Source organism: Microcaecilia unicolor, chromosome 3 (genome assembly GCF_901765095.1).
Source record: "Microcaecilia unicolor chromosome 3, aMicUni1.1, whole genome shotgun sequence".
Classification (NCBI taxonomy): Eukaryota; Metazoa; Chordata; class Amphibia; order Gymnophiona; family Siphonopidae; genus Microcaecilia; species Microcaecilia unicolor.
Window position 1 is genome coordinate 330,097,512 of NC_044033.1, and position 15,517 is coordinate 330,113,028.

General features: G+C 43.9%; 1 protein-coding gene across 1 annotated transcript in view; it reads left to right on the top strand.

The window, feature by feature from the left end:
• RSPO3 (R-spondin 3) overlaps nucleotides 1-15,517 on the top strand; it is a 154,255-nt gene that overhangs the window by 57,473 nt on the left and 81,265 nt on the right. The gene's annotated exons all lie outside the window — the stretch shown is intronic.

Below are 15,517 nucleotides of genomic sequence, written 5' to 3' on the forward strand. Positions count from 1 at the left end.
GAAAAATGGCTTCAATCTCTAGCTTCCAAAGTAAATGAAAGACACTTGAGGTCAACTTAGAGACTTGGTTTTCAAGGGTGAGGAAAAGAGTTTCATTGACAACTCAAGAGAATAGGTTTTATTCTTAATAGTAAAGATACCAGCGCTGCACAAACAAAGAAGAAAGACAGTCCCTGCTCAAAGAGCTTACAATCTAATAGACAAAAATAAAGTAAGCAAATCAAATCAATTAGTGTGTACAGGAAGGAGGAGAGGAGGGTAGGTGGCCACCTTACCTGTGCCCAGACTCTGTGGGGTTAATTCTATGAGTATAAGCAGCTGCCTAGATTAAGCCAGAGAGTATGTGTGTAAATGCCTCTGTTCTGGTCATTTACATACATACGTGAACAGACATTTGTGCAAAGGACCATTTGTCAGCTAAGCGCTATTCTGCAAAATTACGCCTAGATGTGATAGTGCAAACTTTGCAGTGAGTGTTCACATGGGTGAAGTTTGGGCAGGAAGTGGCTGGGGCACACAATTACACGTGTACATTAAAAAATATTATAATCTCAAAAATATATATATTATCTCCGTACGTTCTTTAACAATCTAAGCGTGAGCATTTACACCAGCTCTGTGGCCGATACCAGTGATCACCCCCAAAACAGAAGCACAACATAGAAACTAGTATTCTAGAAAGAAAAGTATGTGGTCTCCTTCTCTTTTTTACTGGTTCCCAAACCTGGTCCTGGAGGCACCTCAGCCCAGGGGCGGACTGACCATTTGGGCAACTGGGCAGTGCCCGAGGGTCCAGAGGCTCTAGGGGGCCCAGAGGCTCTGCCTGGATGCCTGCCATACACTGCAGCCCTCCCCAGTCCTACCTTTAAAGGCGCTCCACTGGTTTTCTAGTGGCCTCTGCTGGGGGGGAACATGTTCATTCCTGCCCGTTGTGCTGCCGCTATTTACCCTGCCCGGCACTGCCGTATTTAAAAAATGGCGTCCGAGACTCCCTAGACCCACGAGACTACCACGGGAAGTCTTGGCCACCATTTTGAAATAATGCTGCTGGCAGGCAGGGGAATAGCGGCAACACAGCAGGCAGGAAAAAGCATGCTTCCCCCACCCCCACCCTTTCCCACAGAGACCACTAGACCACCAGGGCCCTTCAGATAGGACCGGGGCTGTGGTGGCAGGGGGGTTGTCAGGCAGTGGCCAGGCAGGGGGGGCCCAGTAAACCACCATCAGTGCCCGGGGGCCCAGACCACTCTCAGTCCTCCTCTGCCCCAACAAGTCAGGTTTTCAGGAAATCCACAATGAATATTCATGAATTGTCGCTGGTATTTACACCAGCTGAAACCTGGTGTAAATGCTGGCTCTCAGCTCATGGCTTTTCAGTGCGTAAATGGCTCTGTTCTATAACATTATATGCAATTTATCGGCCTGCCCCTGACCTACCCAAGCCCCTCTAGTGGCCATGCCCCCCTTTTGAGTTGTGCCCGATCCAATATAGGCATCCAGCGTTACAGAATAGCGTAAAAATCATAATTAACACCAATTAAGTGCTTGTTAATTAAATCATTGGAGCTCGTTAACTAATTATTTTGCACACGGCTCTAGGATCCGCACCCAATTTTAGGTGTCCAAATTTGGGAACCTTTCTAGAATCTGGGAGAAAATGCCTCTTGTACCACACGTGCAAGGGCAGGCTATGATAAGTAGATGTGTACTTGTACATGGCCCAGGTGTAAGCGTGTTTCAGGGAGAAGTTTGAATTCAGCACAGTCAGAGTTACAAAGAATGCAATGTAGGGTACAAAATGCAGTCATCCCCATATAACTGGAAGACCATTCCAAAACATTACATTACATTACAAATCGCATTTATCAACTGCCAATACCTAAAAGGTTCAAGGCGGCTCAGGAAACAACTGAGCATATTTTTTATTGGACTAACAATACATTTCTTGATTAGCTTATGAAGGTAACAAAAATGTATTAAGTTAGTCCAATAAAAAAGGTATCATCACATTTTCTTTTCTGTTTTGTTTTTTTTAAGTTTATTACCTTGAAAAGTGGACTAACACGGCTACCACATCACTTTACTCAAGGCTCCAAAAACAAATCCTTACTTAGTTAATACAAATTTACGAAATAAAAAAGCTTTCAGAAATTTTCTGAACTGGTTGTAGTCCATCATCAGGCTTATTTTCGAAAGAGAAGGACGCCCATCTTTTGACACAAATTGGAAGATGGGTGTCCTTCTCACAGGGTTGCCCAAATCGGCATAATCGAAAGCCAATTTTGGGTGTCCTCAACTGCTTTCTGTCGCGGGGACGATCAAAGTTCATGGGGACGTGTCAGAGGCGTAGTGAAGGCGGGACTTGGGCGTGCCTAACACATGGGCATCCTCGACCCATAATGGAAAAAAAAGGGCATCCCTGACGAGCATTTAGACGACTCTACCTGGTCCAGTTTTTCTTATGACCAAGGCACAAAAAGGTGCCCGAACAGACCAGATGACCACCGGATGGAATCAGGAATGACCTCCCCTTACTCCCCAGTGGTCACTAACCCCCTCCCACCCTCAAAAAAGAACTTTAAAAATATTTTGTGCCAGCCTCTAATGTTATACTCGGGTCCATTGCAGCAGTATGCAGGTCCCTGGAGCAGTTTTAGTGGGTGTAGTGCACTTCAGGCAGGCGGACCCAGGCTCATCCCCCCTACCTGTTACACTTGTGGTGGTAAATGTGATCCCTCCAAAACCCACTGTACCCACATCTAGGTGCCCCCTTCACCCGTAAGGGCTATGTTAGTGGTGTACAGTTGTGGGTAGTGGGTTTGGGGGGGGTTGGGGGCTCAGCACACAAGATAAGGGAGCTATGTACCTGGGAGCAATTTCTGAAGTCCACTGGAGTGCCCCTAGGGTGCCCGGTTGGTGTCCTGGCATGTGAGGGGGACCAGTACACTACGAATGCTGGCTCCTCCCACGACCAAAGGGCTTGCATTTGGTCATTTCTGAGATGGGCGTCCTCGGTTTCCATTATCGCCGAAAATCAGAAACGACCAAGTCTAAGGACGACCATCTCTAAGGACGACCTAAATGTCAAGATTTGGGCGTCCCAACCGTATTATCGAAATGAAAGATGGAAGCCCATCTTGTTTCGATAATACGGGTTTCCCCGCCCCTTCCCCGGGACATCCTGCAAGGACGTCCTCAGGAAAACTTGGGCACCCCTTTCAATTATGCCCCTCCTTATGTCTCAGGAATACAGGCAGTTTGTTCCAAGTCCTCACTGCCAAGAATAAAAATGATGTGGTAAATAGCCTCTTATATCTGATCTTTGCACTACGAGGGTACTGCAGCATTAAGGAGTCCTTTCACTGAGGTGCGCTGAAAAATGGCCTGCGATAGTGAAGACGCATTTGTTGGGCGCACGTAGAATAATTTTTTTAGCGCACCAGTGCAAAAGGCCTTTTTTAACGTTTTTGCTGAAAATGGACGTGCGTCAAAATGAAAATTGCCGCATGTCCATTTTGGGTGTGAGACCTTACTGCCAGCCATTGACCTAGCAGTAAAGTCTCACGTGGTAACCGGGCAATAAAGACCTACATGCTTCAGAAAATAAAAAATATTTTTCGGATGCGCCTAGCGGACGTGCGCCAAAAATGAAATTACCGCAAGGGCCCGGCAGTAGCCGGGCGGTAGCTCAGAATTGGCACGCATTGGGGGTGCATAGGCGCTTACGCGGCTTAGTAAAAGGCCCCTAAGTAATGGTTAGAAGTGTAATAACTTTTTGTTAAAATACTAACCAAGCTCCTCATATATTCAGGAGCTTGACCAGACCATGTAAAATCAGAAACACAGAAGTACAAATTTTAAATCACCCCAGCCTCTAATGGTAGCCATTGTAACTTTGCTAACAGTGGCAAAGCATTATCAAATCTTGATGCCTGATAGATAAGACATGCCACCAGTATTCTGTATATCATATATTGGTATGGAGAAAAAAGGACTTCAGTATGGCTACAAAAAGCTCATAAACGTATCTGGGTCTCAAGAACTGCCAAGTACCATCATAGGTCCAAAAAACTCCACAAAAGAAAGTGCCAAAAAAAATTTATCAGTTCATCACATCAACCACTTCAATAATCCCCAAAAAAATGTTTAAACTTTTTTTTAAAGAGCTTTTTCAAAATGTCAAAGATCTTTCAATAAATAACCAGTTCCAGCAAAATCAGCTCAGAGCTAAGCACTTATCATCATGAGGGTATTCATCCGATCCGCATAGAAATCCAGTGTTGCAAATCATTCAAAATTAATAGCAGTTCCAGTGCTCCCAGAGCCGTTCTCACATCATTTGTAAAATAGCTGTGGCAACAATAGGAAGCCTGACAAGGATATCTTATTTTACCATTGAGGCTGCTTCAGGGGACTGACAACAGAACATAAAAACAAAACATTCAAACATAATGAAAAATGAAAATAACGCTCTATACATTGCGTTGTCATCTGCTGATGTAAAATACAGTATGTGTCTTTTTCCTTTAGTAGCTTTGTCAACAGCTTTCTCCAGCAGTATACTTCAGAATTAGGAAATAATTAAAAGAATCATACCCCATGTACACTCCTTTTCCTTCTATATTCTAGATTGTATGTTGAAACCTGATGATAAGATACTAATACAGTACGTGCCATGTGTGTAGTACAGCAGCAAACATTTACTACAGTCCTACTCCTGAGCTGGTGTAAGTTACACTGGTTCATTTTAGCCTCAATTATTGCAGGTTTTGTGCTAGTATTTCATAAAAATACGTAGGCGCCTATGTGTCTTTAGAAAATAACCTCAAAATAGGAACTTGATGGTCTAGGTGACCTATTATCAAATGACCCTCATCAAGCCAAAGCAGCCACAGCAGTTTTCATTGGCACCATCAGTACAGTGCCTTTGAATATAGAATACGCAGGCACCAACAAAGTATCAGCCTGCCTGTCTGACATTGCTGCCTGGATGTCTCAGCACCATCTGGAACTAAACATGACCAAGACTGAGCTTATCATCTTTCCCCCTAAACCAACCTCTCCTCCTCCCCCATCCTCTATTTTTGTGGATAACACTCTCATCCTTCCTGTTTCATCAGCTTGTAACCTTGGGGTCATCTTCGACTCCTCCCTCTCCTTCTCTGCACATATTCAGCAGACTGCTAAAACCTGTCGTTTCTTTCTGTATAATATCAGCAAAATTCGCCCTTTCTGAGCACACTACCGGAACCCTCATCCACACTCTTATCACCTCGTGCTTAGACTATTGCAACTTGCTTCTCACAGGTCTCCCACTTAGTCATCTCTCTCCTCTTCAATCTGTTCAAAATTCTGCTGCACGACTAATATTCCACCAGTATCGTCCTCAAGTCACTTCACTGGCTTCCTATCTGTTTCCGCATACAGTTCAAATTCATCTTATTGACCTATTAGCGCATTCACTCTGCAATTCCTCAGTACCTCTTCACTCTCATCTCTCCCTATACTCCTCCCTGGGAACTCTGTTCACTGGGTAAATCTCTCTTATCTGCACCTTTCACCTCCACTGCTAACTCCAGACTCTGTTCCTTATATCTTGCTGCACCATATGCCTGGAATAGACTTCCTGAGCCGGTACGTCAAGCTCCATCTCTGGCTGTCTTCAAATCTAAACTAAAAACCCACCTTTTTGATGCTGCTTTTAACTCCTAACCCTTATTCACTTGTTCAGAACCCTTATTTTATCATCCTCACTTTAATATTCCCTTATCTCTTGTTTGTCCTGTTTGTCCTAATTAGATTGTAAGCTCTGTCGAGCAGGGACTGTCTCTTCATGTTCAAGTGTATAGCGCTGGGTACGTCTAGTAGAGCTATAGAAATGATAAGTAGTAGTAGTAGTAGTAGTAATATGTGTGAGCTTTTGTGTATAAGTTTGAGCAGACCACACCCCGAGGCAGCAATTTGCGAAACAAGCCACATGTTGGTGGAGGCATCCGTGCACTAAAAAATGTGATAAAGATGTTGTCAAATCATTCTGATTGAAGGATTTTAAAACTTGAAGAATGTTTGAACAAGTTGAGAATACACATTGAAAATTACAACAATAAACAATTGGGATTGTCCACTGAAATCGTTATGTTGGTTGGAATTGAATTGAAGCCCTTTTGGAATTTAAAGAGTAACAAAGAGGCAACAATCAGCTGGGTTTATGGTACTACTATTTTGAAAATTGGTGGGCAGCTGATTTGTATGTTTGCATAAACAGTGGTACTGCATAGCTGGATGGGAAGGCATAACAAAGGCATATTTGGGAGGTCATGAGAGAAGCAGGGAGATTTTATCTTCCCTCCTTCCACATCCTATTGTCCTATTCGCCTTCTACATCTCTTTGGGGCCCTGCAAGCCCAGTGGTGGTTCCCACCCCCCTCCGTGCGCCATTTCTGGCACTGCAAATATGTTTTCTATTTTTGTAGCGCCAGTGCTTACTCAACGGGTGGCAGTAAGTGGCAGTAAGTGCTCCCCACCGAAATGGCTGCACGACAAGTGGTTCACTTATCACACAGCCATTTCTTTTCAAACAAAAATGGCAGCCTTTTACCTACTGTGGTAAAAGGGGGCCTCGGCATGCGTGAAAAACACCAACTGATGCTAGCACAGGCCCCCTTTTACCGCAGCTTAGTAAAAGGGCCCATTTTGTAGCTTGCTAGTCAGGTCTTCTGCAGCTCTTCTTCTGCCACAGTGGATTCCAGCTAAGCCAGCGCTCTATTTCTGCTGGAGTTGGTCCCTGAGACACACCGGGCATAAACCACATTACTATGCACACAAAGAAGAGGCCACAAATGCTGAAAAAAATCAAAGCTCAATAACAACAAAAGGAGAAGCACTATTAATAGCATAAAGCACGCAATATATTTCCTTCAAATTACAAAAATATACATTAAAAAAAACAAAATGGCGCCAAGGGTGTTTCATAAACCAGAGTCATCCAAACACCAGACAACCCTCTATTAATAAATCTGCATCAGAGATAAGCAGTAGATTCAATACACCTCAACAGGGCACCAACAAACTTGCAAAGGCTCTATTTAGACGAACAGCATCAGGAACGCAGCTAAAATGCAGCATGGCGAGCAAATCATAAGGGTTGTCTGGTGTTTGGACGACACTGGTTTATGAAACACTCTTCACACCATTTTGTTTTTTTAACTTTATATTTTCATAATTTGAGGAAATGATATTGTTTGCATTCTGCCAGTAATAGTGATTCTCCTTTCGTTGTTTATATACCACAAAGCCCATATGTAACCATCTCTGGCAAAAAAAAAGTAACTAAAGTGACCAGAAACAAGAAATGAGGTTTTAATGAATTCTGTTAGAACAAAGGTTATCAATAGAAATCAAACAAAATAAAACATGGAAAAGAAAATAAGATGATACCTTTTTTATTGGACATAACTTAATACATTTCTTGATTAGCTTTTGAAGGTTGCCCTTCTTCCTCAGATCGGAAATAAGCAAATGTGCTAGCTGACAGTGTATATAAGTGAAAACATTCAAGCATTACTATGACAGTCTGACAGGGTGGGAGGAGGAGGGTGGGTAGGAAGTATGCATGGGGACATCAAAGCATATCATTGATATTCTAACAGGATGGGTGTGGATAGGTGAGGGGAGGGTGATCAACAGAGACATACAGCTTTATGGTTTATAATGGGCTAGGAACCCCAGATCCTTGTTAAATCCTTTCTGTTGGGTGTTAAAATATTCAATCATTCTGACTTCAAAGGTCTTACGTTCTTGTATGGTTTTAAAGTTACCTTTCAGGATTCTCACTGTGAAGTCACTGGTACAGTGTCCTGGTCCTGTAAAATGTTGACCAACAGGCGTGGGAACCCTGCTGGCACCAGTATTGTTCATATGATGTCTATGTAAATTGAATCTTGTCTTAAGCATCTGGCCTGTTTCTCCAATATAGCATCCTTCGTTACATTTTTTACACTGAATGATATATACCACATTGGAAGATGAGCAAGTGAAAGATCCCTTTATGTTGAATATCTTTCCTTTGTGGATGACTTTGGGTTACTGTGAAATATTTTGGCATAGTTTGCAACTGGATAAATTACAGGGAAGTGTGCCCTTCTGTTCCTTTTCAGTCTGTGATGGAAGTTTACTTCTGATTAGCTTGTGTTTTAAATTGGGTGGCTGTCGGAAGGCCAGTACTGGTGGGGATGGGAATATCTCTTTCAGTAATTCATCCTCCTGGAGTATAGGTTGTAGATCTCTTATGATTTTCCTCAGTTTTTCCAGCTCTGGATTGTATGTCACTACAAGCGGGATTCTGTCTGTGGATTTTTTCTTTTTGTACTGTAGCAGATTCTCCCTGGGTGTTTTGAGGGAGGAGGCAATATTCTTGGAGATTATTTTGGGGTTGTAGCCTTTCTGTTTGAAGGATTCAGTCAGGCTTTTAAGGTGTCTGTCTCTGTCCCCTGGGTCAGAGCAGATACGGTGGTATCTTGTGGCTTGGCTGTAAATGACAATTTGTAATACAACCATCCAAACCCCATCGTTTTATGTGAAAAAAAAAGTTACAGAAGTTCAAAAAAGTAGTTTTTTTCAGACTGCTTATGAACCCATGATATGAAAAATCGGCCATTCTCAACATTTTGGATCTGAGACCTTTGTCCATTTTTCCCAAGGCCACATGCAGCATGCCGCACTTCTCAGCAGCATGCCAGGGGTCAGCCATCCAAGCCTCTACCTCCAACAAAGTCAACTACCACACCTTCAACTCCTACAACCTGATGCACAAACCTCTGCCCCTGCCCTGGCCAATTGGCAGCATTTTACGAGTTTCCTGCTCCCATGTGAGAATGGGCAATAAACACCCAATATACAGCCTGTCACAAAGTGTAGGGAATGTGGGCTGTGGGCAGTTAAATGTTGGAACAAAATCAGAAGGCCGTTTAAGAACTGTGTGTGGCCAAATCACATTGTAACATTTTTTCACATTCTGTATCCTGCAAAAATTACAAAGTTTAGGCAATACTAGAATCGGATACGGTTTTAAAAATCAGCAAGATGAAACAGACACATCCTTTGTTTTAATTTTAATTGTCCCACCTTGTGATCTTCCTGTAAGTTTTCTGGGAGTCCTTCACTCACAGTATGCTTCTCCTTGTTCCATAGAAAAGTTTCATAAATTGATATATATACATGAATGTGCAAAATAAAATGTCTCAAAAATGAGGGATTTTTTTTCTATTTTTATTCTGACATATAGGTCCTCATTTTAGACGCAAACCCACAGGTAAATAGGGGCATTTATATATATATAGATTGCAATACACTTTAATGTAATTTTAGAAAGCTGCATTTGACATGTAGGGATGCTTCCCAAAGTCTAGATTGCAAGGAGGCATGGAAAGGGAGTGGGCATGCAATATCGATGTGGATTCTGCATTTGTAAGAATGTGGAAATTTTCCACATCCTGACCTGACCGCCTTAATTCCCCTCTCCACTTCCTATCTACAACTGGGCTTCATGTTTCCCATATTTATAGAAACTTGAGTTTCAGTCATGCTAATGCTAGCCAGAATAGATTCAGGGTGTTTCCCATTTTGTGTCTATGAAGGAAAAATGCTTAGTATATTATCCCCAAAATATAACATCAGCATGAAAAAGACTGTGATAATTGGTAGCTGGAAGGAACTAACAGCAATTAACACATTCAGCTGAAAACATGTGGTGTGTAAAACAAGACTGTGAAATAGAGTTCAGAAGGCCAGTTCCATGCTGACTATTTCCTTATATGTCCTAGTTAACTGCTTGCTGTCCCAACAGGGCCATCTAGTGGCAGGAAGAGAGCACAGCTATTATAATCTACCTCAGGAGGACTGTGTAATGGGTCCTGTTAGAAGAAAAGTAGGTGTAGTAAAGTAAGGGAAAATTCCTCTTGTGGCACTATACTCTTCAGCCTGGAGACTCAGCCCAGTAGCAAGCTAGGATGAGAGAAGACAGTGAAGAGGGTAGAGTGGATAAAAAGAGTAAACACCTGGGGAGAAAGAGGAAAGGAAAACACTGGAGGGGAGGGGAAGAGGAGAGAAAGGAAGAATTGTGAGATGGGCCATGAGGAGGGGTATGCTGGAGGAAAGGGTTAGTAGGAAAATGGAGAGGGACAAAAATTATAAGAATGGCTTTTATAGCTCAGGTTGTGCATGTGTTTAAATGGATATCCAAGTCAGGACATCCAAAAGTTATCAGGTAATTTATAAAAGGCTTTGAGGACATGAGCTTTTAATAAAATGTGGAGCTCTCCTCCCCTGAAAGAATAAGTACCAAGAAAAAAAGGTATCATCTGAACATATACATGTAAGTGGCACTAAATGTGCTACTTACATGTGTAACCATCAGTGGTTTTTTTCACTAGTTATATTTGTAGCCGCTGGCAATTTTGCGTCAATTATATATGGATTTTGACTTTGCACATAGAGCTAGCATTGTCACTGAATGGAGCTGGAAATATATCTTCTGTCCACCCGGGTTACAGTGTCCTCTACAGAGGCAGGAACCATTGCATGGAAATGGCAGCCAGAAGGCAACCCACCTTTCAGACTCAACATCCTCTTAAGAGGGATACAGGCAGCCTTTCCGAGTGCCTTTTGGCTTCACCTGAAAGGATATCTAAAGGGCGATGCAGAGGTAAGCATGCTGTTAGTGGGGCCTGAATCCATGCATCCTATGAGGTATAATGATTCATTCAACTTATAAGGCTGTATACCAGGATGTTGCTACCACTGTACAAGAATCCCTATGAGTTTTGGATGTATGGGTGGGAGTGGGTTCATTCACACAGGATGCCACTTGAGCATCTATCCCCTGGCTCATCCCCCCTACCTGTTACACTTGTGGTGGTAAATGTGATCCCTCCAAAACCCACTGTGCCCACATCTAGGTGCCCCCTTCACCCGTAAGGGCTATGTTAGTGGTGTACAGTTGTGGATAGTGGGTTTGGGGGGGGGGGTTGGGGGCTCAGCACACAAGATAAGGGAGCTATGTATCTGGGAGCAATTTCTGAAGTCCACTGGAGTGCCCCCTAGGGTGCCCGGTTGGTGTCCTGGCATGTGAGGGGGACCAGTACACTGCGAATGCTGGCTCCTCCCACGACCAAAGGGCTTGCATTTGGTCGTTTCTGAGCTGGGCGTCCTCGGTTTCCATTATCGCCGAAAATCAGAAACGACCAAGTCTAAGGACGACCATCTCTAAGGACGACCTAAATGTCAAGATTTGGGCGTCCCAACCATATTATCGAAATGAAAGATGGACGCCCATCTTGTTTCGATAATACGGGTTTCCCCGCCCCTTCCCCGGGACATCCTGCAAGGACGTCCTCAGGAAAACTTGGGCACCCCTTTCAATTATGCCCCTCCTTATGTCTCAGGAATACAGGCAGTTTGTTCCAAGTCCTCACCGCCAAGAATAAAAATGATGTGGTAAATAGCCTCTTATATCTGATCTTTGCACTACGAGGGTACTGCAGCATTAAGGAGTCCTTTCACTGAGGTGCGCTGAAAAATGGCCTGCGGTAGTGAAGACGCATGTGTTGGGCGCACGTAGAATAATTTTTTTTAGCGCACCAGTGCAAAAGGCTTTTTTAACGTTTTTGCTGAAAAAGGACGTGCGGCAAAATGAAAATTGCCGCACGTCCATTTTGGGTGTGAGACCTTATCGCCAGCCATTGACCTAGCAGTAAAGTCTCACGTGGTAACCGGGCAATAATGACCTACATGCTTCAGAAAATAAAAAATATTTTTCGGATGCACCTAGCGGACGTGCGCTAGGTGGCAGTAAGGGCTTCCACACTAACCTGGCAGTAACCGGGCAGCTCGCGGCACTGCCCGATTACCGTCTGGTACACCGCAGCACTACAAAAATAAATATTTTTTGTAGCACCGGATATGACGGCACGCTAGAGGTGGGAAGAACCACCGGGCTGCCGCAGCAGCCTGGCAGTACATCCTGTTTAGCGAGCGGTAAGCCCACATTGGGCTTACCACCACTTAGTAAAAGGGGCCCTTAGAATTTGAGCCTTCCAGGGACAGAAAAATACCAACTGTACCCAAATGTACACTACGATGGTTTGCAGGTGTTATATAAGAAACATAAATTTTAAAAAGACTAGGTGGGAGTACAGGGGATTGAGTGTGAGAGAGTGAAAGTACATAAGCACCGCCACACTGGGAAAAGACCAAGGGTCCATCAAGCCCAGCATCCTGTCTCCGACAGCGGCCAATCCAGGCTTCAAGAACCCGGCAACCCCCCCCCCCCCCCCCCCCCCCCAAAAAAAAAAAAAAAATTTTATAATGTTCAATGGACTTTTCTCTCAGGAATCTGTCCAAACCCCTTTTAAATTCCATAAGGCCAGCTGCTGTCACTACATTCTCCAGCAATGAGTTCCAGAGTCTAACTACACGCTGAGTATAGAAAAACTTTCTCCTATTTGTTTTAAATCTACCATAGTGTACATGGATACTGAGTAGAGAGGAGAGTGGGGAATAAGATTCAACAGGCATCCAGGGATTTGGCAGTTAAGTGAAGTGTATGGCAATGAATGTGTTTTAATACATTCACAATTCAAAAAAAATATGAAGAAATATTTTTTCACTCAAAGAATAGTTAAGCTCTGGAACTTGCTGCTGGAGGATGTGGTAACACTGGTTAGCGTATCTGAGTTTAAAAAAAGATTTGGACAAGTTCCTGGAGAAAGAGTCCATAGTCTGTTACTGAGATGGACATGGGGAAAGCCACTGCTTGCCCTGGGATTGGTAGCATGAAATGTTGGTACTATTTGGGTTTCTGCCGGGAGAAGGATGGTGAGGGACAGAGATAGTGTGTAAGAACAAGGGTAAATAGGCAGTGAAAAGGGACAGGGATTGTGAAAAGGGTGGGTGACAAGAGGGTGGAAACGAGGAATTTGGAGAGGAGGTGAATGCAGGGCGGTGGAAGCATCATCCCAACGGGGACCCGTTTCACCGTTCAGCTTCCTCGGGGGATTAAGTATTGCCGTGTCTTCTTTTGGAATGCTGCCTGTTCAACTCAGTGCCAGCGACCGTATAGTCTGGGATGATGTTTCCACTGCCCCGCACTGCCATCTAAAGCTAAGTTCAACTGGATTTGTCACCTCATTTTCATAGTTGAGGATGTTTTTGCACCAATAGAAATTGTTTTTTGGTGTGGTTGGGGGGGGGGGGGGTTATGACCAATAATAAAAGCTGGCACTGTGACTTAGATGCTGGAATTTGACATTATAACAGCACAGAAGTTGTCACAGGCATCTGAGGTCTTTCCCCCCACCATTCCTTTAAAGTGCCAATCTTCAGAGAATTCATTTCTCACTCTTACCTTTGAACTGGGTTTTGACATTACTGAGTGAGTTTCCAGTTAGTATTGTTACTTGGATATAAATGTCATAAATAAATAAATAGATAGAAACTGAATGTTGAGCACCTAATTCTCATAACATGATGTCTGTTTTAGTGGCCCTTTACCAGGAAAAAAAAACATCTTTGCACGAATATAACACTTGCTAGGGTGTCTCTATAACCAGCCCCTCCAAATGACACACTGGTTACAATTTATAACAAATTACTACTCTACCTAGGAAAATATATTCTGATATTATACTTCCTGTGTGTACATCTTCCTCTGTGTACATCCATATGCTGCAATAAAGAACGACAATGTGGATGCAGCAGCTAATAGGTTTGTTTGCTTTGTTTTGAGTGTACACAGAATGACGGCTGTGCGGGAAAGAAGAACACAGATTAACCTAAGTGGCTTCAACTTTTTGATGTCATGCCGTCTCCTGTTCCCAATCAAACCTCCTTGTTTGCATCAAGTCCACCCTGATCCTGAAAGCCCTGCTAAGGCTAAACCCTGTTCCTGGTTCCTGCTCCAGCCAAGCCCTGTTCCTGGTCCCAGCTCTAGCCAAGTCCTGCTCCTGGTCCCTGGTCCCTACTTCAGCCAAACTCTAGTACTAATTCCTGCCAAGCCTAGTACTCTGCCTAGTGCTGTGCCTAGTCTGAGTGACTCACCTGCCACAGCTGGTTTTCCGGCTGCGGTCCAAGGGCTCACCTTCCTTGAGTTCGTCACAGCAAAAAACTGGATCCAGACAAAGTAAAACAAGGCAGGGCAAGAACCACTTCCAGACAGGACAAGTCAAGACAGACAGAAGACAAGAGCCATGACTGGCAAGGCAGGAATTAGGAAACAAGACTGGACTGAAACTTGAAGACAAGGCTGGACTGAAACTTGGGCTGGAGCTTGAAGACAAGGCAAGACAGGAACTGGAACAAGGCAGGATTCGGCTGGAACACACACAAGGAGACCAGAAGACCTTGTTGCAAAGACACCGGGACCAAGTCATAAGACTCCTTAAGTACGGAAGTGCAGGAAGTGACGCTTCCCGCAGAGTTCTCCAACGTTGCTGCCGCAGGAGCACAAAATGACATCTTCGGCATGTGTGCACACCCTAAGGAGCCAGCATTGGTCAGTAGATGGAGCCGCAGCACAGGAATTGGCCACCGCTTCAGGGAATGCCACAGGACCCTCAGGAAAAGATGTGTCAGGGCAGAAGGCACAGCAGAGCTGTGACAACTGAGATCTGCTGTTGGGTTCAGGGGAATGAAACAAGAAAGAAGCATAAAGGAGATAAACAGAGCAAGAAATACCAAGGTATGATAATATTAATATGTGTAATTTCTCATCAGTGGCAGAAGTTCAATAAAGGGGCACCAGAGCAGGAGACTGGGATCCACCTTAAAAGGTACAGGAACATCTATAAGCGGACCCCCACCCCCCCCCCACAGCACTGAAGTGGCTGCTTGGGTGGAATTTAGGCCATTCTTTCTCATATTTTTGCCTGGATGATTCACATAACCTGTGTTTGCAAACCATTTATTTGTGCTGTATCTTAATTCCTTTGCACAGGAGCCACCCTTGGCAATTGTTGTAGCTGAATAACCCTTCATAACTGCTTGTGACCTAACCTTTACCCACGCTCCAGTTCTCTAACTTTATGACCAAATCTGTAATACCCTGGCCGGCCTCCCACTAAAACAGGAACTTCCGCTGGGACACCATTTTCACAGAAATCAGACTTCTGGGCCAGTTTACATTTGCTGAGTCCACTGGGCGGAGCACGGACAGCAATATTTCTCATAATTCAAGCAGTCTTTCCACCCAACTTATGACTTTTGGCAATAATCATGCTGCTGTTGGACAGAAAATATGTATCTAACTCAGACCTCTCCCCCCACCCCTAAGGCTATCCAGCTTGATGAACCAGGTCAAAAATGGGACAAGGTTGAGCTAAGGTTAACTTGGGTTTTGGCTTGAAGATTCACATCAGGATAACAATCAGCAGGGGCTTCAATTCAGCCTAGACTAGTTCATCCAACTCAATTAATTATGAAAATAATTACAAGTGAGAATTGGATGATTTATAGGAAGTGATGT